A 24,474-nucleotide genomic window follows, 5' to 3' on the forward strand; every position below is an offset into this window, starting at 1 on the left:
CACCCTGGGAAAGTTACAACACACTTCTGGGGCACATAACTCGTGTACTTCTAGAATGAAAGCCAGAAAGAGAGAGGAAATGTTCCAGATTAAAGGAGACTAAAGTGGCACGACGGCTAACTGCAACACATCTTGCTATAAAGGACGTAATTGAAACAATCAGGGAAATTGCACTATGGACTGTATAGTAGATAACAGTGTCCATGTCATGGTGATGTTAAATTTCCTTCATTTGATCATTGTATAAGAGAATGTTCTTTTTTTTTTTTTTGAGAGAGAGTCTTGTTCTGTCCCTTAGGCTGGAGTGCAGTGGCTCGATCTCAGCTCCCTGCAACCTCCGCCTCTCAGGTTCAAGCAATTCTCCTGCCTGAGCCTCACAAGTAGCTGGGATTACAGGCGCCCACAACCGTACCAGCTAATTTTTGTATTTTTAGTAGAGATGGGGTTTCGCCATGTTGGCAAGGCTGGTCTCAAACTCCTGACCTCAGGTAATCCTCGTGCCTCAGCCTCCCAAAGTGCTGGGGTTACAGGCATGAGCCACCAAGCCTGGCCAAGAATGTTCTCATTTTTAGGAGACACCAATGAAGTATTTAGGAGTAAAGGGACAGAAGACGGTGTCTGTAATTTCAAATGATTCAATAACATTAAACATAATAACCTATCTGTATATATAGAGAGATTAAGCAAATGAAGCAAATGTTAATTGGTGAATCAACAGTTGTACACTTGGTGAATTGTATGGATATTGGAGTTCATGGTATTCTCACAATTTTTTTCTATGTTTAAATTTTTTTCAAAATAAGGTTTTAAATAAAAACAAGTCTGGGTGCCATGGCTCATGCCTGTAATCTCAGCACTTTGAGAGGCCAAGGCAGGAGGATCCCTTGAGCTCAGGAGTTTGAGAACAGCCTGGGCAACATAGTGAAACCAGGTCTCTATTAAAAAAATTTTCCCAAGTAGCTGGGATTTATAGGCACATGCCACCATGCCTGGCTAATTTTTGTATTTTTAGTAGAGACAGGGTTTCACCATGTTGGCCAGGCTCGTCTCGAACTCCAGACCTCAGGTGATCCACCCTCCTCAGGCTCCCAAAGTGTTGGGATTACAGGCGTGAGCCACCACACCCAGTCTAAATTTTTTTTAAAAAAGCCAGGTGTGGTGGCATGTGCCTATAATCCCAGCACTTTGGGAGGCCGAGGCAGGTGGATCATCTGAGGTCAGGGTTTCCAGAGTAGCCTGGCCAACATGGTGAAACCTGGTCTCTACTAAAAGTACAAATATTAGCCAGGCATGGTGGTGTACACTTGTAATCCCAGCTACTTGGGAGGCTAAGGCAGGAGAATCGCTTGAACCCAGGAGGCGGAGGTTGGTTAGCTGAGATAGCACCACCGCACTTCCTCCTGGGTAACAGAACAAGAATCTGTCTCAAAAAAAAAAAAAAAAAAGTAAAAAGTAAAAAACAAACACGAACCATAGGGCTTTTTGTCTATAGGTAACAGAGATATAGAATAAAGTGAACTGGGCCGGGCGTGGTGGCTCACGTCTGTAATCCCAGCACTTTGGGAGGCCGAGGCAGGCAGATCACCAGGTCAGATCGAGACCATCCTGGCTAACAAGGTGAAACCCCATCTCTACTAAAAAAATACAAAAATTAGCTGGGTGTGCTGGCGGGCGCCTGTAGTCCCAGCTACTCGGGAGGCTGAGGCAGGAGAATGGCATGAACCTGGCAGGCGGAGCTTGCAGTGAGCCGAGATTGCGCCCACTGCACTCCAGCCTGGGCAACAAAGCGAGACTCTGTCTCAAAAAAATAATAATAATAAGTAAAAAAGAATAAAGTGAATTGATGATTCTTGAGGGAAATGCCGTCCCATTGTTCAGTTGACTCCATCTCATCAAATATTCCCAGGCCTGTCATGGGCCTGTCATAACAGCTTCCTATCTATCTGATGTAGGTGAGGGTGGAGAACCACACAAATACACAAAGAGAGTACAAAGTAGATTGGGAGAAGTGCCTTAAGAAAGGAATAAATCAGACTGGGCAGGGTGGCTCATGCCTGTAATCCCTGTGCTTTAGGAGGCCGAGGCTGAAGGATCTCTTGAGGCCAAGAGTTAGAAACCAGTCTGGACAACATAGCGAGACCCCTGTCTCTACACAAAACTTAAAAATTAGCTGGATGTGGTGACGTGTGCCTGTGGTCCTAGCTACTCAAGAGGCTGACGAGGGAGGATCACTTGAGCCCAGGAGTTTGAGGTTGCAATGAGCTATGATCATGCCAGTGCACTCCGGCCTGGGTGACAGTGAAATATAATCTCTAAAAAAGAAAGAAAGAAAACGAAAGGAAGAAAGGAAGGAAGGAAGGAAAATAGGGAGGGAGGGAAGGATGGAGGGAGGGAGGGAAGGAAGGAGAGAGGGAGGGAAGGAAGGAGAGAGGGAGGGAAGAAAGGAGGGAAGGAAGGAGATAGGGAGGGAAGAAAGGAGGGAAGGAAGGAAGGAAGGAAATAAATCAGGGTACAGATCACAAGAGTCGTAGAGATGGGTCCCTGCCTGTCGGAATTGTCTTTCGTGGTGTGATGTGAAGGTTGGCTGAAGTTTTGCTGGCAGAGTTATGCTGGGAAACACAGGTGGATGGAGCTGCAGGAGGAAAGGAATAGAAGCGGAGCCCTGGGCACACTAAGGGATGAGTAAGTCATCATGGCCTTGAGTGCTTTTGCTAAGCATGCTTTTCTTTCTTTCTTTTCCCTCCCTCCCTTCCTTCCTTCCTTCCTCCCCCTTCCCTTCCCTTCCCCTCCCCTCCCCTCCCGTCCCCTCTCCTTCCTTTCTCTCCCTTCCTTCCTTCCTTCCTTTCTTTCTTTCTTTCTTTCTTTCTTTCTTTTTCTTTCTTTCTTTCTTTCTTTCTTTCTTTCCTTCCTTCCTTCCTTCCTTCCTTCCTTCCTTCCTTCCTTCCTTTCTTTCTTTCTTTCTTTCCCCTTCCTTCCTTCCTTCCTTCCTCTCTTTCTCTCTTTCTTTCCTTTTCTTTGTTTTTTTTTTTTTTGACAGAGTCTCACACTGTTGCCCAGGCTGGAGTGCAGTGACGCGATCTCGGCTCACTGCAACCTCCACCTCCCAAGTTCAAGCAATTCTCTGCCTCAGCCTCCCAAGTAGCTGGGATTACAGGCATACGCCACCATGCCCGGATAATGTTTGTATTTTTAGTAGAGACAGGGTTTCACTATGTTGGCCAGGCTGGCCTCAAACTCCTGACCTTGTGATCTGTCTGCCATAGACTCCCAAAGTGCTGGGATTACAGGCATGAGCCACTGTGCCTGGACTCATGCTTTTCCTTTACCCTTCTTAGGTTCAGTGACTGAGGCCTGCAAATTAAACAGACAAAAGACAGATTAACAGGAGAAAAGGTTTTTTTTTTTTCCCTTTAATACAGAGTTTTGCTCTTGTTGCCCAGGCTGGAGTGTAATGGCATGATCTCGGCTCACTGGAACCTCTGCCTCCCGCCCGGGTTTAAGCGATTCTCCTGCCGCAGCCTCCCAAGTTGCTGGGATTACAGGTGCCTGCCATGACGCCCAGCTAATTTTTTGTATTTTTAGTAGAGATGGGTTTTTGCCATGTTGGCCGGGCTGGTCTCGATCTCCTGACCTCATGTGATCCACCTGCCTCAGCCTCCCAAAGTGCTGGAATTACAGGCCTGAGCCACTGCACCCAGCTGAGAAAAGGTTTATTTCACATGCATCTGAGAACCAACAAAAAAACCCAGCTGGCTCTTTAAGTATTTAGAATTAAAGATTTACATATCTAATTTACTAGTGGGGAGGAAGGAGGGAGATATGGGCTTTCACCTACAATAAACTATGGGAAGTTAAATATCTGAGGGAAACTAATGGAAGAGAAAGGTTATTTAGTAAGGTTTCTTTCTTTCTTTTTTTTTCTTTTCTTTTGGAAATGGAGTCTCACTCTGTCACCCAGGCTGCAGTGCAGTGACGCAATCTCTGCTCACTGCAACCTCCACTTCCTGGGTTCAAGCAGTTCTCCTGCCTCAGCCTCCTGAGTAGCTGGGATTATAGGCACCTGCCACCATGCCCAGATAATTTTTGTATTTCTAGTAGAGACCGCATTTCACCACGTTGGACAGACTGATCTCAAACTCCTGACCTCAGGTGATCCTCCAACCTCGGCCACCCAAAGTCCTGGGATTACAGGGGTGAGCCACCACGCCTGGCCAATTTAGTAAGGTTTCTTAGTCTTGTGTGATAAGAGTTATCTGCTAGTTGCTTTCAGAGAACAACTAATATAAATTTCCTTTACGAAAGGGAAATTTATGCTCCAATTTTAGGGAGAAAGGGGAAGACAGAGAGCTCCTATGTTTGCTGTTTGTTTCTTAATTGCCTTCGGCTCAAAATAAGCCTTATGCCAAAATGGCATATTTGAGGGTGGCATATTCTGAACCCTTCATATATAATTGATCACCAGATTCTCCACTAAACTGTAAGCCCAATAATGGTAGCAGGGCCCGGTCATGGTGGCTCACGGCTGTAATCTCAGCATGTTGGAAGGCTGAGGGAGGCAGATCACTTAAGGCCAGGAGTTCAAGACCCGCCTGACCAACATGGTGAAACCCTGTCTCTACTAAATACAAAAATCAGCCAGGCATGGTGACACGCGCCTGTAAGCTCAGCTACTCGAGAGGCTGAGGCATGAGAATCACTTGAACCCAGGAGGCGGAGGTTGCAGTGAGCCAAGATTGTACAATTGCACTCCAGCCTGGGCAACAGAGTGAGACTCTGTCTCAAAAAAAAAAAAAAAAAGGAATGGTAGCAGGGACTGTCTTGGTCACTGCGATGTCCTCAGAGCCTAGAACAGTGCCTGGTGTGGGGCTTTGGCAAAGCCTGTGTGCTGGTGTCCCCTGGATCCTGCAAGAGTCTTCTAGCCCTTGAAGAAGGTGCTTGCCCTGGGAAAGGGACTTGGGAGGGTGGCGAGAAGCTGGTAGCCCTTCTAGCCTCTTTTTGTTTGTTTGTTTTTTTGAGACAGAGTCTCACTCTGTTGCTCAGGCTGGAGTGCAATGGCATGATTTCGGCTCACTGCAACCTCCACCTCCCCTGTTCAAGTGATTCTCTTGCCTCAGCCTCCCAAGTAGTTGGGATTACAGGTGCCCACCACTATGCCTGGTTAATTTTTGTATTTTTAGTAGAGACAGGGTTTTACTATGTTGGTCAGGCTGGTCTCGAACTCCTGATCTCAGGTGATCCACCAGCCTCGGCCTCTGAAAGTGCTGGGATTATAGGCGTAAGCCACTGCACCCTTTTTTTTTCTTTCTTTTTTGACAAAGTCTCACTCTTGTTGCCCAGGCTGGAGCACAGTGGCGCAATCTTGGCTCACTGCAACCTCTGCCTCCCAGGATTAAGCAATTCTCCTGCCTCAGCATCCTGAGTACCTGGGATTACAGGTGCCCACCACCACACCCGGCTAATTGTTGTGTTTTTAGCAGAGATGGGTTTCACCATGTTGGCCAGGCTGGTCTCAAACTCCCGACCTCAAGTGAACCGCCTGCCTTGGCCTCCCAAAGTGCTGGGATTACAGGTGTGAGCCACTGCACCTGGCCCCTTCCAGCCTCTTTAACCAGGGAGGGAAGGCTAAGCCACAGGAGGAAATGGCACTCTTGAAGCAGGTCGCCAGGGGCCTGAGCAGGCCGTCCAAGGGGTAGGGTGCAGGTAGGGTAGTGTGGCAGTCAGTCCTGGTCTGCGCTGGTGTCACTGGTCAGCATCTGTGGACAGGGAAGGGCCAGCTGCTCCCTGAAGCACCTCCCACTCAGCCTCTCCTTCCTGGAGCTTCTCACCACTCTGAGAGTCCTAAACTTGCCTAAGAGGGGAAGGCATACCCCTGGAACTATTCCACCCCATACTTAGAAGCTAGGTGCTTAGAAGCACCCAGCGCCCCTCTTTAGTGTAATCTAAGCCCCTCATCCTATATCTCCAACTCAGCAGTTCTCAAACCTGGTAGAGGAACAGAATTTATTGGGGAGCCTTTTTTTTTTTTTTTTTTTTGAGACAGAGCCTCACTCTGTCGCCCAGGCTGGAGTGCAGTGGTGCAATCCCAGCTCGCTGCAACCTCCACCTCCCTAGTTCAAGCAATTCCCCTGCCTCAGCCTCCCAGGTAGCTGAGATTACAGGTGCACGCTACCATGTCCGGTTAATTTTTTTGTATTTTTTAGTAAAGACAGGGTTTCACCATGTTGGCCAAACTTGTCTCGAACTCCATACCTCAGGCAATCCACCTGCCTCAGCCTCCCAAAGTGCTGGGATTACAGGAGTGAGCCACTGTGCCTGGCCTTTTTTTTTTTTTTTTTTAGACAGATCTTCCTTGGTTGCCCAGGCTGGAGTGCAGTGGCATGATCACAGCTCACTGCAGTCTCAAACTCCTGGGCTCCAGCAATTCTTCCACCTCAGCCTCCCAAGTAGCTGGGACTACAGGTGCACACCACCACACCTGGTTAACTATTTTTGTAGAGAGTGGGTCTCACTGTGTTGTCCAGGCTGGTCTCAAACACCTGGCCTCAAGAGATGTTCCTGCCCAGCCTCCCAAGTAGCTGGGACTGCAGGCATGCATTACTACACTGGCTAACTTTTTTTTTTTTTTTTTTGAGACAGAGTCTCGCTCTGTCGCCCAGGCTGGAGTGCAATGGCATGATTTCGGCTCACTGCAAGCTCCGCCTCCTGGATTCACGCCATTCTCCCGCCTCAGCCTCCCGAGTAGCTGGGACTACAGGTGCCTGCCACCATGCCTGGCAAATTTTATTTTTGTATTTTTAGTAGAAATGGGATTTCACCGTGTTAGCCAGGATGGTCTCGATCCCCTGACCTCGTGATCTACCCTCCTCGGCCTCCCAAAGTGCTGGGATTAAAGGCGTGAGCCACCGTGCCTGGCCCATTCTGGCTAATTTTTAAAAATTTTTTTGTAGAGCTGAGGCTCTCCCTATGTTGCCCAGGCTGGTCTTGAACTCCTGGCCTCAGGCGATCCTCATGCCTTGGCCTCCCAACGTGTTGGGATTACAGGCGTGAGCCACTGTGCCTGACCTTTGTTTTTTTTTTAAGTGGAGACAGGGTCTCTCTATGTTGCCCAGGCTGGAACTCCTGGCCTTAAGTGATCCTCTGTCTTGGCCTCCCACAGTGCTAGGATTACAGGTGTGAACCACCTCGCATAGTTCTATTATTATTATTCTTTTTAAATGAAGTGTAACAAACATACAGAAAAGACCAGGCATGGTGGCTCACTCCTATAATCCCAGCACTTTGGGAAGCTGAGGCGGGAGGATCACTTGGGCCCAAGAAGTTCAAGACCAGCCTGGGCAATACAGTGAAACCCCTGTCTCAATTAAAGAAAAATAAAATAAAATTTAAAAAAATACAGCAAAGCCCACATGTATATGTAGCTTGATGAAATTTCACAAAGTAAATAAACCAGCTAATTGCTCCCATTTCAAGAAACAGCATATCACCAGCCAGTCTCTCTGAAGACACCCTAATGCTGCCCGTCAATCACTAGCCCACCCCATCTCACTGTGGGGGTTGTGGGGAGTTCCTCCCAGATCTTCTGCTTCCTAAAACTGCGGAGAGGCTGGTGTTTACTTTACTAAGCTATGCAGGTAGTTTAGATGCATGGTGAGGTTTAGAAAACATTCCTGGAAGCCTTACAATCTCCTTGGTCATAAGTAAAACTAGAGGATGCTTTGCTCTCAGCCTGGAACACAGCACAGCTCTCTGTCTGGGTTTCCCTATGGAGCAGTGGACATTTCCTGAATCTGGGGTCTGCAGAGCACATGGTGGCAGCTCCCGGGTTCAGGAAGCCCAGTTGGTTGGCTCCAGCCTGGGCATGTGGCTCTCTCTCCCTGGCAGGAGTTGCATGAAGAGGTATTTTTGGAAGGTGCAGGAATTCTGTAGCCACTTGGAAAATGCCTGCTCATAGGCTGGGCTGAATTTTCATTTTCAAATGATGATGTGGCTGAGGGGCCTGACCTGCCCAGTTTTCCAGGATCTAGGGGTGGAGAAAGTCAGGAGTCCTGCTCACATTTTTCTTTTTCTTTAAATTGTATCACCCTTTTCTTTCTGCCTTAAATCCCTGTATCCCAGAAGCTTCAAGAGAACTGTGAGGTGCTTGCCGCAGGCCATTGACTCTCTGATGCTGTGTGCAGGTAAGTGTTTCATCTCATCCCAAATTAGCCGGGCTTTTAGGTCACTTTAGGTGGAGTGAAAGCTTAACTCTCAGTTCTCCATCAAAGATCTTTGGCTCTGGAGTCCTCTCCTGGAGTCTCCCTGGCCTTTCCTGGCAGGACCCTGAGTGACCCAAGTGTCCTCCTGTTCTCCCTGGGTCCCAGCTCCCGGCTCCCGTGCCCTGCTGGCCTTCTTTGACAATTGCAGTGTTTGCTGTTCATCTAGCCATTCATTACCTGTCCATCCGTCCATCCAAACATCCATCCAGTGCCAGGCCAGTTGCTGCTGGTTGTGACAGACACATTCATCTCCTTTTTTTTTTTTTTTTTTTGAGATGGAATCTTGCTCTGTCTCCCAGGCTGGAGTGCAGTGGTGCAATCTCAGCTCACTGCAACCGCCACCTCCTGGGTTCAAGTGATTCTCCTGCCTCAGCCTCCCGAGTAGCTGGGATTACAGGTGCCCACCACCACACCCAGCTAATTTTTGTATTTTTAGTAGAGATGGGGTTTCACCATGTTGGCCAGGCTGGTCTCGAACTTCTGACCTCAAGTGATCTGATCGCCTCGCTTCTTGAAATTCTGGGATTACAGGCGTGAGCCACTGCGCCTGGCCTCAAATTTTTCATTTCTGAGGGACTCCCCATCTCTGCCATTTCCCACCTCTGCCACCATCTTCCCTCCGTGCCAGACCCTAGAATGAAAATGCCATGAAGAGAGCTTTGCTGCATTTGTGTCCCTTTTTGTTTTTTTTTTTCTGAGACAGAGTCTCGCTCTGTCGCCCAGGCTGGAGTGCAGGGGCACTATCTCGGTTCACTGCAGCCTCTGCCTCCTGGGTTCAAGGAATCTGACTGCCTCAGCCTCCTGAGTTACTGGGACTACCGCCGCGCGGCACCATGCCCGGCTAATTGTTGTATTTTTAGAGAGGAGGTTTCACCATGTTGGCCAGGATGGTCTTGATCTCCTCACCTCGTGATCTGCCCGCTTTGGCCTCCCAAAGTGCTGGGATTACAGGCGTGAGCCACCGCGCCCGACCGAGGTTATCTTTTTTTAATTTTTTTGAGACAGAGATTTGTGCTGTCGCTCAGGCTGGAGTGCAGTTGCACAGTCTCCGCTCACTGCAGCCTCCACGTCCTGAGTTCAAGCGATTCTCCTGCCTCAGCCTCCCGAGTTGCTGGGATTACAGGTGTGCCCCCACCACACCTGGCTAATTTTTGTGTTTTTAGTGGAGATTGGGTTTTACCATGTTGACCAGGCTGGTCTCGAACTACTGATCTCAAGTGATCTGCCCTCCTCAGACTCCCAAAGTGCTGGCATTACAGGTGTGAGCCACCATACCTGGCTGATGCTCTCTGGTGAGGTGATCTAATTCTGGGCTGATCACCTGGAAAGGTAAAGCCCGGGAGAGAAAATAGAAATGCAGAAAGAGTGTTCAGAATCTATGAGGCTCATTAAATTACACAGAGGAATAGAAATGTGGTGTGAATCAGATGTGCATACAGTCTTGGACAGTTTTTCAGGAACAAGTTTTCCTTTAAAAAAAGTTATGTATTCATTCCTTGTATGAATCCAGGCCAGGCGTGATGGCTCATGCCTATAATCCCACCATTTTGGGAGGCCAACGTTGGAGGACTGCTTGAGCCCAGGAGTTCAAGACCAGTTTGGGCAACATAGCAAGATCCCATCTCTGCCAAAAAAAAAAAAAAAAAAAAGTAAAAGGCTGGGCACGGTGGCTTACACCTGAAATCCCAGCACTTTGGGAGGCCAAGGTGGGCAGATCACATGAGGCCAGGAGTTCGAGACCAGCCTGGCCAACATGGTGAAACCCTGTCTCTACTAAAAATACAAAAATTAGCTGGGCGTGGTGGCGGGCACCTGTAATCCCAGCTACTTGAGAGGCTGATGCAGGAGAATTGCTTGAACCTGGGAGGCAGAGGTTGCAGTGAGCCAATATCATGCCACTGCACACCAGCCTGGGCAACAGAGCGAGACTCTGTCTAAAAAAAAAAAATAGCAGGGAGTGGGTGGCATGCACCCGTAGTCTTAGCTACTCAGGAGGCTGAGGTGGGAGGATCACTTGAGCCCAGGCGTTTGAGGCTGCAGTGAGCTATGACTATGCCACTGTACTCCAGCCTGGGTGACAGAATGGGACCCTGCCTATTAAAATAAGAAAAAAAAAAAAAAGGTAATCCAAGCACATAGCACATAATTTTTAAAGGTGCCCAAGAGTACATAGCAAAGAATTAGTCTCTTTCCTATTCCTGTGCCCAAGTCCTTCAGTTTCCCTCCCAGAGACAACACTGTTACCAATTTAATGTGTGCATCTTTCTTGATATTTCCTCTGAAAATAACAAGTGTGTGTGTATGTGTATTTTAAATATATACAAATGGGTATATTATACGCACTGTTTTGAACTTTGTTCTTTTCACTTGAGTATATTTTGGAGTCTTTTTTTCCTTCTAGCACATATACTATATGTGTTGGGGCAGATTTAGAAAGCAGGAAAAGTTCATCTTGTTCTCAATAACCCTGAGCTTTGCTTCAGATCAAGCTGCTTCTTACTTCTGCCTCAGAGGCTGGACCCTGTCAGAGGCTGGACCCTGCTTCTTACTCCTGCCTCAGAGTGTAGTCCCCGGATCACCTGAAGCTGTCCTGCTCAGTGAGACATCCTGCCGTATGACAGGTTTCACTGAAAGGATCGTGTCCTTTCTTCTTACTGAATTCCCCACATCTAGAATTCGTTCTCACAATTTAATACGTGCTAGGAGGACCAGTGTCAGCTCCCCATGTGGCTAATTCTTTTTCTAGGTCTTACAGGTGGGGGAAGGATTTTCTGGGCAGTGTGGGAGGTTATCTCAGATCTCCATCTCTACTTTGTGGAAAGAGCCTGGCAGGGGCTGTGCACCGGTGGTGGCTTCCGTATTACTGAGGCCATGGTGAGTCCTTTTCCTGAAGAGGTCTGAAATGTAGAAAGCAGAATGTAACTTGGCCCTTGCTTAACATTAAAAGACTGGTTAGAGGATCGCTTGAGGTCAGAAGTTCGAGACTAGCTTGGGCAACATAGTGAGACCCTGTCTCTAAAAACAAAACAAAAGGTGGGCGCGGTGGCTCACACCTGTAATCCCGTCACTTTGGAAGGTGGAGGCGGGCAGATTATCTGAGGTCAGGAGTTCGAGACCAGCCCGGCCAACATGGCAAAACCCTGTCTCTAATAAAACTACAAAAAAATTAGCTGGGCATGGTGGCAGGCGCCTGTAATCCCAGCTACTGGGGAGGCTGAGGCTGAAGAATCACTTGAACCCGGGAGGCGGAGGTTGTAGTGAGCCAAGGTCATACCATTGCACTGCAGCCTGGGCAACAAGAGCGAAACTCCATCTCAAAACAAAAACAAACAAACAACAAAATTGCTGCCTACCATCTTTTAGTCAGTTTTCTTATCTATCTCTGTGTGTGTGTGTGTATACACCCACACACATATATACACACACACACACATATATATATATATATAATTATTTTTTTTTTTTTTGGGTGAGAGGCAAGGTCTCAGTCTGTCACCCAGGCTGGAGTGCAGTGGTGCCATCATGGCTCACTGCAGCCTAGAACTCCTGGGCTCACGGGACCCTCCTGCCTGGGTTTCCCAAAGTGCTGGGATTACAGGCGTGAGCCACCACACCCAGTCAGCTGGTTATCTGTAGAAGGAGATATCATATGTACCTTAGACAGTTGCTGTAAAGATCAAATGAGGTCCACACAAAAACTTCTTTTTTTTTTTGAGACGGAGTCTCGCTCTGTTGCCCAGGCTGGAGTGCAGTGGCACAATCTTGGCTCACTGCAACCTCCACCTCCCGGGTTCACGCCATTCTCCTGCCTCTGCCTCCCGAGTAGCTGGGACTACAGGCGCCCACCACCATGCCTGGCTAAATTTTTGTATTTTTAGTAGAGACGGGGTTTCACCGTGTTAACCAGGATGGTCTCGATCTCCTGACCTTGTGATCCGCCCAGCTCGGCCTCCCAAAGTGCTGGGATTACAGGCGTGAGCCACTGCGCCCGGCCACACACAAAAACTTCTACACAAATGTTCATAGCAGCATCATGTATAATAGCCAAAAAAGTAGAAACAGATGTCCATCAATGGATTAATGGATAAATAAAAGATGATGTCCAGCCAGGCACAGTGGCCCATGCCTGTAATCCCAGCACTTTGGGAGGCCAAGGCAGGCAGATCACTTGAGGCCAGGAGTTCAAGATCAGCCTGGGCAACTTGATGAAACCCTGTCTCTACTAAAAATATAAAAATTAGCCAGGCATGGTGGCACATGCATGTAATTCTAGCTACTTTGGAGGCTGAGGCATGAGAATCACTTGAGCCTAGGAGGTGGAGGTTGCAGTGAGCCAAGATCACATAACTCCACTCCAGCCTGGGAGACAGAGTGAGACTCTTCAAAAAAAAGAGGTGATGTCTGTATAATGGACTATTATTCGGCCGTAACAAGGAATGAAGTGCCAATACATGCTACAACATGGATGAACTTTGAAAATATTATACTGTGTGCAAAGGAAGGTAGTTACCTTCCCGGGTTCAAGCAATTCTCCTGCCACAGCCTCCCCAGTAGCTGGGACGACAGGCGTCCGCCACCATGCCCGGCTAATTTTTGTATTTTTAGCAGAGACGGGGTTTCACTATGTTGGCCAGGCTGGTCTCGAACTCCTGATCTCAGGTGATTCACCAGCCTTGGCTTCCCAAAGTGCTGTGATTAGAGGCATGAGCCATCGCACCTGGCCTAGTAGAGAGCAATTTTGAATACAGCTGTTAGATTCTGCACTTATGCTTTCTCTAATCCATGTCACTGGCGTAGAAATAATTGCTTTGACAGAACCTGGTGTAGATGTGTCTGTAGGAAGAAACTGTAAAATGAATGGATCATTTTGTGAAATATCTGCCCTTTCCCCACCTTTCTTTTGCTTCTTTGCCTTTTTCTCCCTAGTTTTCATTTCTTTCTTTTAGGGCGTCAGCCCCCCACCTCTGTGGTTGGGAGGGACTATTGCACGTCTACACTCTCGTGGGGATGAAATAGTGTTTGAGTTCGTTATTTGCATTTGCGCGTTATCTCCCCGAGGAGATGACAGCTTCTCTGCCAGCAGCGGGCAAAGGTGGGCTCTGAAGCAGAGGAGAGGAATTATCAGGAAAAGTTCATTTTCTTCTCCTGTCCTAGGGTTTCACTGATGAAGGCCTCTGGGCCACCCACGTTGGGGGTGGGGGCGGTGAGGACCGCCACCTGCCCGCGGCTCCCCTGCAGCCAGGCCACGCGCGCTGTTGCTAGGGCAACCACCCGGCCAGACGTGCGGCTGCCGGGAAGCCCCCTCGGGAGCGCGCACGGGAAGGGCTGTGCGGGCGCTGGCCGGCTACAACGTCAGACCCCCGCCCCTAGGCGCCTGCCGGACCCAGCTCCATTCCCAGCCCCGCCTCCTTCGGTGGGCAGCCGGCCGGAACTCACGAATCAGAGCAGCCGACACATCGTCCGCTCAGCCAATCGTAGCAGATGTGTGATCCCGCCACCTCCCCGGACCCTGGCGGTTGGCGCTGAGTCGGCGACCGCGGGAGACGCTGCTGAGGCGGCTTCGGTTGCGGGTCGGAACGGCGCTGCTCTGCGGGGCCGGTCCAGGCTGGCAGCTGCCGGCGCTTGGCGGTGAGGGCGGGCTCCCGAGTGGCCCCCCACCGAAGGCGGTGGGACCAGCGGCTGAGGCCAGGATGCCGTTCAGGCGGCGCGGCGACTCCTCACTCATCCCAGGTAAGGGGGACGCCGCGCTCGCCGCGGCTCCGCTCCCCTCTCGTCTCCTCACACCCGGCCCTGTGCCCCGTCCTGGCATCCCTTGGCCCCTTGTCGCCTTCTGCTCGGTGCCTCCCGGTTGTCCAACCCCGCCCCCGAGCGCGGAGCCCCGGGTCTGGCCCGTCCGGCCCCTGCTCCCACGTCCCTTCCCCCATCGCCGGCATTGGCTCGGCTTCGCCCCGGCCGCCGGGGCCTCTCCCCTCTGCCCCTTCTCTCCCTTCTCGCAGCCCTGGGACCACGTCCTAGCCCCGCAGTCCCCTGGGATGAGACCCTCGTCTCGCCGGGATCGGACATTTGCCCCCACGTCTACCCCGGCTGCGCTTCTTGAGCTCATCGCCCCATCATCCTACCCGTTGTACGTAGTCCTGTCTGCATGGCAGTCGCCCGCCCCGCTCCAGGTGTCCCTGGGTCTTGCCCTTTTGCTCCTAAGCACCTTCCTTTCCCAACTCGCCTCTTCTCCCCTCACTTTGACCACCCACCATCGCGATCTCCTCTTCCTTCTCTTACTCTTAAACCTCCAGACACTTTCCCACTCTCTGCAATGCCAGATCCATCGCTTTTTTTTTTTTTTTTTTTTTTAAGAGATGGAGTCTCTATGTTGCCCAGGCTGGCTTCGAACTCCTGACCTCAAGCTATCCTTCTGCCTCGGCCTCCAAAGTGCTGGGATTACAGGCGTGAGCCACTGCGCCCGGCTCAGATCCATAGTGTAATATCTTCATTCGTCCTTACATGAGCTGCACCCCATAACATGTAAAGTCCCTTGCCCAGAGTCTAGCACACAGTAGGCCTGGTACATGGTGGGTGGTCACGCATGTTAGCCTCTTCCTCCTTCCAGGCGTTTTGTACTTTCCAGATGATGGTAGCAAGAAGTCCAGTGTCCGCAGGGATTTGACTCTGCCTGAAGAATGGTATGGGAGATGGCAGGAGAAATTGGTGAACTCCAGTAAAGCGATTAAATGGTCAATTACTTACTGCATTCATTAAGAAGAAACAATTCTGCTATCCGTGCCATGTATTGTTTTATGTTAATTGCCTTTCTAAAGGATTCTTAGGCTGCTAGTCAGCAGGCTTTGCGGTGTAATTACTCCCCATCCCCTCTCCATCCCCATCTGCAGTGTTTGGGTAACTTTCTTTTTAGGAAAGAAAGAGCCCCTACCTCCCAGCTAAAGTGGCATAGTATATAAGCAATGTGGTACGTGTTTATCTATTAGCTGGATAGTCCAGGGAGCTGCAATGAATTTTCATCTTTTAAGATCCAGGAGGAATCAGGATTTGGATTTCCTGGAATCAGCTGCTGTACAGACCAAATATGCTTAAGAATGAAACTTCTGACAAGTCCTCTAAGAGTGAGAGAGGAATTATCCACCCCCTCCCTCCCCCTCTCCAAACACTCGCTCTTGGAGGAAATAGCGAGTCGATTTTTAAAAAAGAGTAAAATACGTTTGACTTTTTAAAATGATAAAAGCATTGTCATTGGCCCTGTACTATTCTTGCCACCTTTGCTCTGATGGTCTCAGGCCTGGACGAATCAGTCAGCTTTTTCTGCTCCTGGGCTCCCAGGGCAGGCTGGCAAAAATCATGTAACTAAACTGCTGGGTGCTGTTTCTGCACTTCTGGATCCTGGAGATCCTTTGACTTAACCTCTAGATTCCTCTTATGTCCTAAAATCTAAATGGCTGTTTATGGATCTTTACCATTCTTCTCTGACTCTTTGTCCTACTCTTGCCTTCTCTTCATTGCTTATTTTGCTGCTTAACTTCACAGAATAAATTGGTGGGCATCAGCCCTGAGTTCTTAAGGAGAGGTCATTTTTGTCTGTGCCTGTCTGTACCTGATTTCTAATATCCTTTCCTCTGATCTCAGAAGAAGAGGGGTCTTACTTTCGAAAGCTAACGTCTTTGATCTCTTCCCATATTATTATTTTTTCTGTTGGATGGTATACATCCTCAGGTTTCCACCATTCAGACCAAAACAAAGCTTTTCTTGATGCTTCCCTTTTCTTTTTTTATTCTTCTCAGATTAATGTGGCATTCCTTAGGGTTTCATTTTTGTTCTTTTCTCTAATTTCCTTGTGTGATTACACTTCCTTTCATGGCTTCAAATAGCACCTGTATATTTATGGTTTTCGAAGACGTCTATTTGGTCCCCGTTTCTCTTGAACCTCAGGTTCTAATTTTCATCTGCCTACTGCATAGCTGTATGTGGATGCTTGATTACTTCAAATGTGGTTACCTTTTCCTTCCCTTTCTCTCCACCCATAGCCCCCTTTAAGCACATATACAAACATTACTATTTTAAGATCTTTAGAAACCTTAAAATCATCTTCTTTTCTCCTCACATTAAGTCTAGCATAGATCCTATTGTTGTTGCTACCTCAGATCTTTTTTTTTCCTCTCTTCATAAGATCTTTTTTTTTCCTCTCTTCATAAGATCTTTTTTTTTCTCTCTCTTCATTGCCAGAAGACTGGTTCAGACCTTGGTTATGCTTTTTCTGAACCTCTGGGTCCTGTAGTCTACTTAATCCTCCACGTTGCTGCTGGAATTGGTTCCATTTCTGAACTATCAATCTGGTCATGCTGCTTGTTTTCTTTAAAAATTCTCATCAGCTCCCAAACCCTTAGCATGTTGAGCCAGTCCTTCCAGGCCTTCTGTAGCATGGGCGCATCCCCTTCCTGGGCCCTTTGTGATCCAGAGAAAAAAGCAGTAAAGAAACAGACCATTCACTACCTACCATAAAATCAAGACTGTGACAGAGATGACTACAGGGTGCTCCGGGAGCATCACCCTGGTGAGAGTGAGGACAAGTTTCTGTCTACAGGCACCTAGGACTTTTTCTGACTACCCCTCCTCCTTAGTTTGGGTTAGGTGACTTTTCTTTGTGTTTCCACAGCACCCTGTACATACTTCCATCTCCATTTTTACCACTTATACCATTTTTAGTTTTTTTTTTGTGACACAGTCTTGGTCTGTTGCCCAGGCTGGAGTGCAGTGGTACCATCTTAGTTCGCTGCAACCTCTGCCTCCAGGGTTTGAGTGATTCTCGTACATCAGCCTTCCGCGTAGCTGGGATTACAGGCGCCTGCCACCACACCCAGCTAATTTTTGTATTTTTAGTAGAGACAGGGTTTCATCATGTTGGACAGGCTGGTCTCAAACTCCTGACCTCAAGCAGTCTGCCTGCCTCAGCCTCCCAAAGTGTTGGGATTACAGGCGTGAGCCACTGTGCCCAGCCCATTTTTACTATTTATAATGTTCTGTTTTCTTATTTTTCTCCCTGACTTGAGAGTGAACCCTTTAAGAGAAAGAGTTGTGTCATATCTCATCGTATCTCCAGTTTCTAGCAAATTGCCAGGTACATAGTGCTCAGTAAACTAAGTTTTCAGAAGAGCTGAATCTAGACAAGGAAAGGTAAGGGGAGATGGGCAGTTTGGAAGAGAAGGTAACATATAGAAAAGTGTATCATAGGCTGGGCGCGGTGGCTCACGCCTGTAATCCCAGCATTTTGGGACACTGAGGCAGACGGATCAAGACCATCAAGATCAGCCCGGGCAACATGGTGAAACCCCATCTCTACTAAAAATACAAAAATTAGCCGGGCATGGTGGTGGGTGCCTGTAATCCCAGCTACTCAGGAGGCTGAGGCAGGAGAATCGCTTGAACCTGGGAGGCAGAGGTTACAGTGAGCTGACTCCAGCCTGGGCAGCAGAGTGAGACTCCATCTCAAAATTAAAGAAAAAAGAAAAATGTGTGATAACCTGGTGCTTTTGGGAAAGAACTGGTAATTTGGAAAGGCTGGAGAATGGGCATAATGAGCAATGAGGCTGGGAAGGTATATAGGAGCCGCTCATGAATGACCTTGTGTGTCCTAACACATGATCCTGATGATAGCGAGGAACCTTTGAAGGATTTCTTCCTGGGCAGATCTTACAAAGTCTGGCTTGTTCCCATCTCAGGCTTTGTGTCTTGCTGCATGCCTTGCCTTTTGCCTCAGCCATATAAAATCACCTCTATTACCTGAACATGCCTAAATGGCTTTATGTTTCTCTTTCTCTGTGGAATGTGTTTTCCCACTTAGCCACCTGTAGATTATACAGGCTTCTGGTTATCTCTGCAGTAAAGCATTCCCACATCTGCCTGCAATCCATGTCTCTTCATCTCTACTGTCATTTACTTGTTTACATGTCTTTCTCTACTCTAAGGGTAGGGCTTTGAAATCAGGATGGGTTTTGATTCATGTCTGCATCCCCTACTCTGGCAGGTAACATGAATTAGTATTGTGACCAGGTATATTTTGATTATGTTTATTTATTTTTCTAGAGATGGGGGTCTTGCTGTGTTGCCCAGGTTGGTCTTGAACTCCTGGCTTCAGGTAACCCTCTGCCTTGACTTCCCAAAGTGTTGGGATTATGGGTGTGAGTCACTGTGCCTGGCCCAGGTGTATTTTCAGAAAAATTACTCTGATCTCTGGTAGCATTGTAGAGAACAGGTTAGAGAGGGGCAAGACTAGGTGCACAAAGACCAATAGGTGGTCATTATAGGAATGTAGGTGAAAGATAATGAGGCCAGTGAGGCCAAGGGGTTAGATTTGGGAGTGAATTTGTGGAGTAAGGAGAACTGGTTAAGTGTATAGGTGAGAGAGAGGGAGAAGGAAGGGTCAAGGATGACATACTGAGTTCAGGCTTGGGTGTCTGGGTAATGGTGGTTCTGTTCATCCAGGTAGGAAATACAGGAAAATAAACAAATTTTGAGGGAAAAGGAGGAAGCCAGTGATAACATCTTGATGCCCAGGAAATAGCCTGAGAGAGCAGTTGGCCCTAAAGATGGAGATATATATGGAGGGTCTGTGCTAGAATTGAAAGTGAAGTCATCAGAAGTAGGTGAGATTGCCTGGTTCAGTGATTTTCAACATAGGCACTACTTAAAAACCACCTGGGGAGCTTTTAAAGAATGAGGATGGGGGATCGAGGCATCCACAGGGATTCTGTATCATTTGGTCTGGTGCAGGGCCAGACCTTGTTACTTTAAAGATGCTTCCCATGAGATGGTGATAGGTATCTAGGACTGAGAACTGGGCTGAGAGCCCAAAGAGGGAGTGATAGAACCCTGAAGAACAATAGTAGTAACTCATCCTTTAAATATCAGGATAGCTGGGTGTGGTGGCTCACACCTGTAATCCCAGAGTTTGGGCAGATTGAGGTGGGAGGATTGCTTGAGACCAGGAGTTTGAGATCAGCCTGGGCAACACAGCAAGATCCCTGTCTCTACAAAATATGAAAAAACTAGCCAGGCACATGTGATGGCACATGCCTGTAGTTCCAGCCATGTAGAAGGCTGAGGCAGGAGGATTGCTTGAGCCCAGGAGTTTGAGGCTGCAGTGAGCTATGATCATGCCATTGCTCTCCAGCCTGAGTGACAGAGTGAGACCCTGTCTGTCTGTCTGCCTCTCTCTCTCACACACACACACACACACACACACACACACACACACACACACACCAGGATAAATATTGCCTTTGTTGACATAGTTTCTTGCTTTCCTGGTACTGTGTACATTTACCTATTAAAGGAGTTATCACATTTTATTTAAATTATATCTGCTGGGTCCATTTTTATTTTTATTTTATTTTATTTTATTTTTTGAGATGGAGTTTCGCTCTTGTTGCCCAGGCTGGAGTGCAATGGCGCGATCTTGGCTCACCGCAACCTCCGCCTCCCAGGTTCAAGCAATTCTCCTGCCTCAGCCTCCTGAGTAGCTGAGATTGCAGGCATGCACCACTACGCCCAGCTAATTTTGTATTTTTAGTAGAGACGGGGTTTCTCCATATTGAGGCTGGTCTCGAACTCCTGACCTCAGGTGATCTGCCCGCCTCAGCCTCCCAAAGTGCTGGGATTACAGGCGTGAGCCACCACGCCCGGCTGGTCCATTTTTATAGCTAAGGAATTCCTTGAAGTCTGAAACCATGCCTTATTTATCTTTTCATCACTGCCTTGCACAGTACTTGATACATTTTAGAAACTTGATAAAAGTTGGTTGAATAAATCAGTTGATAAGTGATATAAAACAGAGCTTGAACTCATGATTTTGCAAACTAACCAGCTGTTTCTTTCTTTTCTGCTTAACAAGTCACTGGTCAAATATGCGCAGTCATTCTTGTTTTAAAAACACACAGTCTTGCCGGGCGCAGTAGCTCACGCCTGAAATCCCAGCACTTTGGGAGGCCAAGGCAGGGGGATCACGAGGTCAAGAGATGGAGACCATCCTGGTCAACGTGGTGAAACCTGGTCTCTACTAAAAATACAATAATTGTCTGGGCATGGTGGTGGGTGCCTGTAGTCCCAGCTACTCGGGAGGCTGAGGCAGGAGAATCCCTTGAACCCGGGAGGCGGAGGTCGCAGTGAGCCAACATTGCGCCACTGCACTCCAGCCTGGCGACAGAGCAAGACTCTGCCTCAAAAAGAAACAAACAAAAAAACCCCAAAACAATCTTTATAAATTAGAGTGGATTAATATAAATATTATTTGCTCTGTAATGTCTTGGCTTTTAAGGTGGTTAAGCTGTGACAGTTACTACAGAGGTTTATTCAGGCTTTGTCTTTAGAAGATACTATTTAAAATAGACTTTATTTCATACTATTAAGGTATATCGATCTTGTATCTTTTTAAAACAAATAGCTCTTGATTTTAGGCTCATGAGCTTTGGAATTTTTAACTAGAACAAAAACTGTCAATTTGATAAAAGATCTTGAACAGTGGCATAACAATTTCTTTTTAACTAAGAAAATTAAGGAAGTAAGGAATATGCCTTAAGCAAGCCCTATACCTAAATGAATCTCACTGGGATTGGTGAAGGGTAGGAAGAAATAATTCCCATGTATTTAAGCACTGTTGTAGGAAGCACCTGTGATTGCTCATATATTGATATCAGTGTATTTTCTTTTCTTTTTTCTTTTTTTTTTTTTGAGACAGAGTCCTACTCTGTCGCCCAGGCTGGAGTGCAGTGATACGATCTCGGCTCACTGCAACCTTCATTTCCCGGGTTCAAGAGATTCTCCTGCCTCAGCCTCCCAAGTAGCTGGCATTACAGGCTCCCGCTACCACGCCCAGCTAATTTTTGTATTTTTAGTAGAGACGGGGTTTCACCATGTTGGCCAGGCTGGTCTCGAACGCCTGACCTCAAGTGATTCCCCTACCTTGGCCTCCCAAAGTGCTGAGGTGTGAGCCACTGCGCCCGACCTCAGTGCATTTTCTATTTTCTGATTTCTCAGGGCTTAGATATAAACCATGGAATCTTTTGTTCTTTTTTTTTCTTAAGATTTTGTCAGCTGTTTCTTTTTATAGGATTTGTGGTTGACAGTTCTTTGCTTTTAACATTTGAGAAATGTTGAGAAACTTTTTTCAGATAAGAAACCCTGTCATTAGAATTCATTTTCTTATAGGTAACATCCTTTCTCCCCAACTGCTTTAGAGGTTTTTTCTTTGTCTTTAGTTTTCAGAAGTTAAATTATGATGTGTCTGCACGAATTTCTTTGGGTTTTTCTGTTTTGAGTTCTCTTAATTTCTTGAGCTGCAGATTCGTCTTTTACCACATCTGAGAAGTTTTCAGTCACTTCTTAGAATAATTTTTCAGTACCACTCTCTGTCTCCTTTCATTCTGTGACTGAGTGTTAGATCTTTTGTTACTGTCTCACAGGACGTGAGGCACTATTTTCTTTTAATTTTTTTCCAGTCTTATTTTTCTGTCTGTTGTTTAGATTGGGTAATTCTTGTTTCAAGTTTATTGATTCTTACCTGTGTTATATTCATTCTGCTGTTGAGCTAACCCACCGAGTTATTATTTTGGTTGTTTTTCAGTTCTATAATTTTTATTGGGTTATTTTTTGTCTATTCTACTTCTTTGGTGAGATTTTCTATTTTGTCATTTGTTTAAAGAGTGTAATTATGTAATGGCTTGTTAAAGAATAGGCCGGGCGCGGTGGCTCACGCCTGTAATCCCAGCACTTTGGGAGGCCGAGGCGGGCAGATCACGAGGTCGGGAGATCGAGACCATCCTGGCTAACACGGTGAAACCTCGTCTCTACTAAAAATACAAAAAGTTAGCCAGGCTTGGTGGCGGGTGCCTGTAGTCCCAGCTACTTGGGAGGCTGAGGCGCGAACCCAGGAGGCGGAGCTTGCAGTGAGCGGAGATCGTGCCACTGCACTCCAGCCTGGGAGACAGAGTGAGACTCCATCTCAAAAAAAAAAAAAAAAAAAAAAAAATGGCTGCTTTAAAATCTCTGTCAGATCATTCCAACATCTGATTCATCCTGTTGTTGGCATCTGTTAATTGTCTTTTCTCATTCAAATTGTGGTTTTCCTGGTTCTTGCTATGATGAATGACTTTTGACTGTATCTTGGACATTTTGGATATTATGTTAGGAGTTATAGATCATATTTAAACTTTATGTTTTAGTAGACAGTCACCTGAGAAGGAGCATGTAGCTCCCAGCCTGCCTTTTGTTTCATAACAGCTTTACTGAGATATAATTCACATGCCACATGTTCAACCATTTAAAGTGTAAAATTCATTTACTTTTAGTATATTCATATAGTTGTACATCATTACCACAATCAATTTTAGAACATTTTCACTACCCACAAAAAAACCATACCACACACTCCTTAGCCATTATCCTCAACTCTCCTACTCTTCATCCTCTCCATCCCTAGGCAACCACTAATCTATTTTCTGTCTTTATAGATTCATATTATATAGAATAGAAATATCTATTTTGAGCACATAATAAAGACAGAATCATATATAATATTGTCCTCCTTTATTTCATTTTTAGAGTAATATATACTATTACCCTATATTAACTATTAATATTTACTAATTTTTTTGTAATTTTAAAGTATTTATAAGTATAAATATAAATTATATTTATTTATAAATAGTGAGCTGCAATTTATTTTTGTAGTGTTTTTGGTTTCAAAATCCAACTAAAATTGGCTGTATATGTAATGAGTTCGGAAGTGTCATTAAGAATTGGTGTTGCTGGTGCAGTGACTGATGCCTGTAATTCCAGCACTTTGGGAGGCCAAGGCAGGCAGATTGCTTGAGCCCAGGGGTTCAAGACCAGCCTGGGTAACATGATGAAAGCCCGTCTCTATAAAAAAATATGAAAATTAGCATGGCATGGCAGCACACACCTGTAGTACCAGCTGCTTGGGAGGCTGAGGCAGGAGGATCTCTTGAACCTGGGAGGGGAGGCGAGATCCTGCCACTGCACTCCAGCCTGGGCGACAGTGTGAGACCCTGCCTAAAAAAAAAGGCCACCAACAAAAAAATATATATAAATATATAATATGCATTTAATATGTTTTTAAATATGTATTATATATTTATATGTATATTTTTGTTGGTTAAAATATATATTTTTATAGATATACATTTTATATCTATTATATATTATATATTACACTAAATAATTTATAAGTTATATGCATTAACTATATAAATATTAATATGTTTTAAATATATATTTAACATATTAATCTATATTATATTAAATATATTTATATATATATTTTTTGAGATGGAGTCTCTCTCTGTCACCAGGTTGGAGTGCAGTGGCGCGATCTTGGCTCACTGCAACCTCCGCCTCCCGGGTTCAAGCCATTCTCCTGCCTCTGCCTCCTGAGTAGCTGGAACTACAGGCACGTGCCACCAAGCCTGTCTAATTTTTGTATTTTTAGTAGAGACGGGGTTTCACCATGTTGGCCAGGATGGTCTCCATCTCTTGACCTCGTGATCTGCCCACCTCAACCTCCCCTCCCAAAGTGTTAGGATTACAGGTGTGAGCCACCATACCTGACCCTAATATTATATATATGTATATATATATATTTTTTGAGATGCAGCCTTGCTCTGTCGCCCAGGCTGGAGTGAAGTGGCGCGATCTCGGCTCGCTGCAAGCTCTGCCTCCTGGGTTCACACGATTCTCCTTCCTCAGCCTCCTGAGTAGCTGGGACTACAGGTGCCTGCCACCATGCCCAGCTAATTTTTTGTATTTTTAGTAGAGATGAGGTTTCACCATGTTAGCCAGGATGGTCTTGATCTCCTGACCTCGTGATCCGCCCGCGTCGGCCTCCAAAGTGCTGGGATTACAGGCGTGAGCCACCGCGCTCAGCCTCCTAATATGTATTTTTAAGAAGAATTAGTGTCAGTTTTTTTTTTTTTAACTTTTGATAGAATTTACCAGTGAAGCCATCTTGTCCTGGTTTTTCTTTTTCTTTCTTTTTTTTTTTTGAGACGGAGTCTCGCTTTGTCGCCCAGGCTGGAGTGCAGTGGCACGATCTCGGCTCACTGCAAGCTCCGCCTCCTGGGTTCACGCCATTCTCCTGCCTCAGCCTCCCAAGTAGCTGGGACTACAGGCGCCCGCCACGACAGCTGGCTAATTTTTGTATTTT

At 46.7% G+C, this 24,474-nt stretch overlaps 1 protein-coding gene across 8 annotated transcripts in view; it reads left to right on the forward strand.

Moving 5' to 3' along the window:
* The first annotated feature begins 13,562 nt into the window (after nucleotides 1-13,562).
* Nucleotides 13,563-24,474, forward strand: part of TPST1 (tyrosylprotein sulfotransferase 1) — a 149,352-nt gene continuing 138,440 nt past the window's right edge. For 7 of the 8 annotated variants that reach the window (XM_055346985.2, XM_004045519.5, XM_019031444.4 and 4 more), the window contains exon 1: nucleotides 13,636-13,985. The gene's annotated coding sequence lies outside the window, so the exon portion shown is untranslated. Of the gene's footprint in view, nucleotides 13,986-24,474 lie in introns of all 8 variants that reach the window. The other variant, XM_019031443.4, reaches the window with a different exon arrangement.

Source organism: Gorilla gorilla, chromosome 6 (assembly GCF_029281585.2).
Source record: "Gorilla gorilla gorilla isolate KB3781 chromosome 6, NHGRI_mGorGor1-v2.1_pri, whole genome shotgun sequence".
Lineage (NCBI taxonomy): Eukaryota > Metazoa > Chordata > Mammalia > Primates > Hominidae > Gorilla > Gorilla gorilla.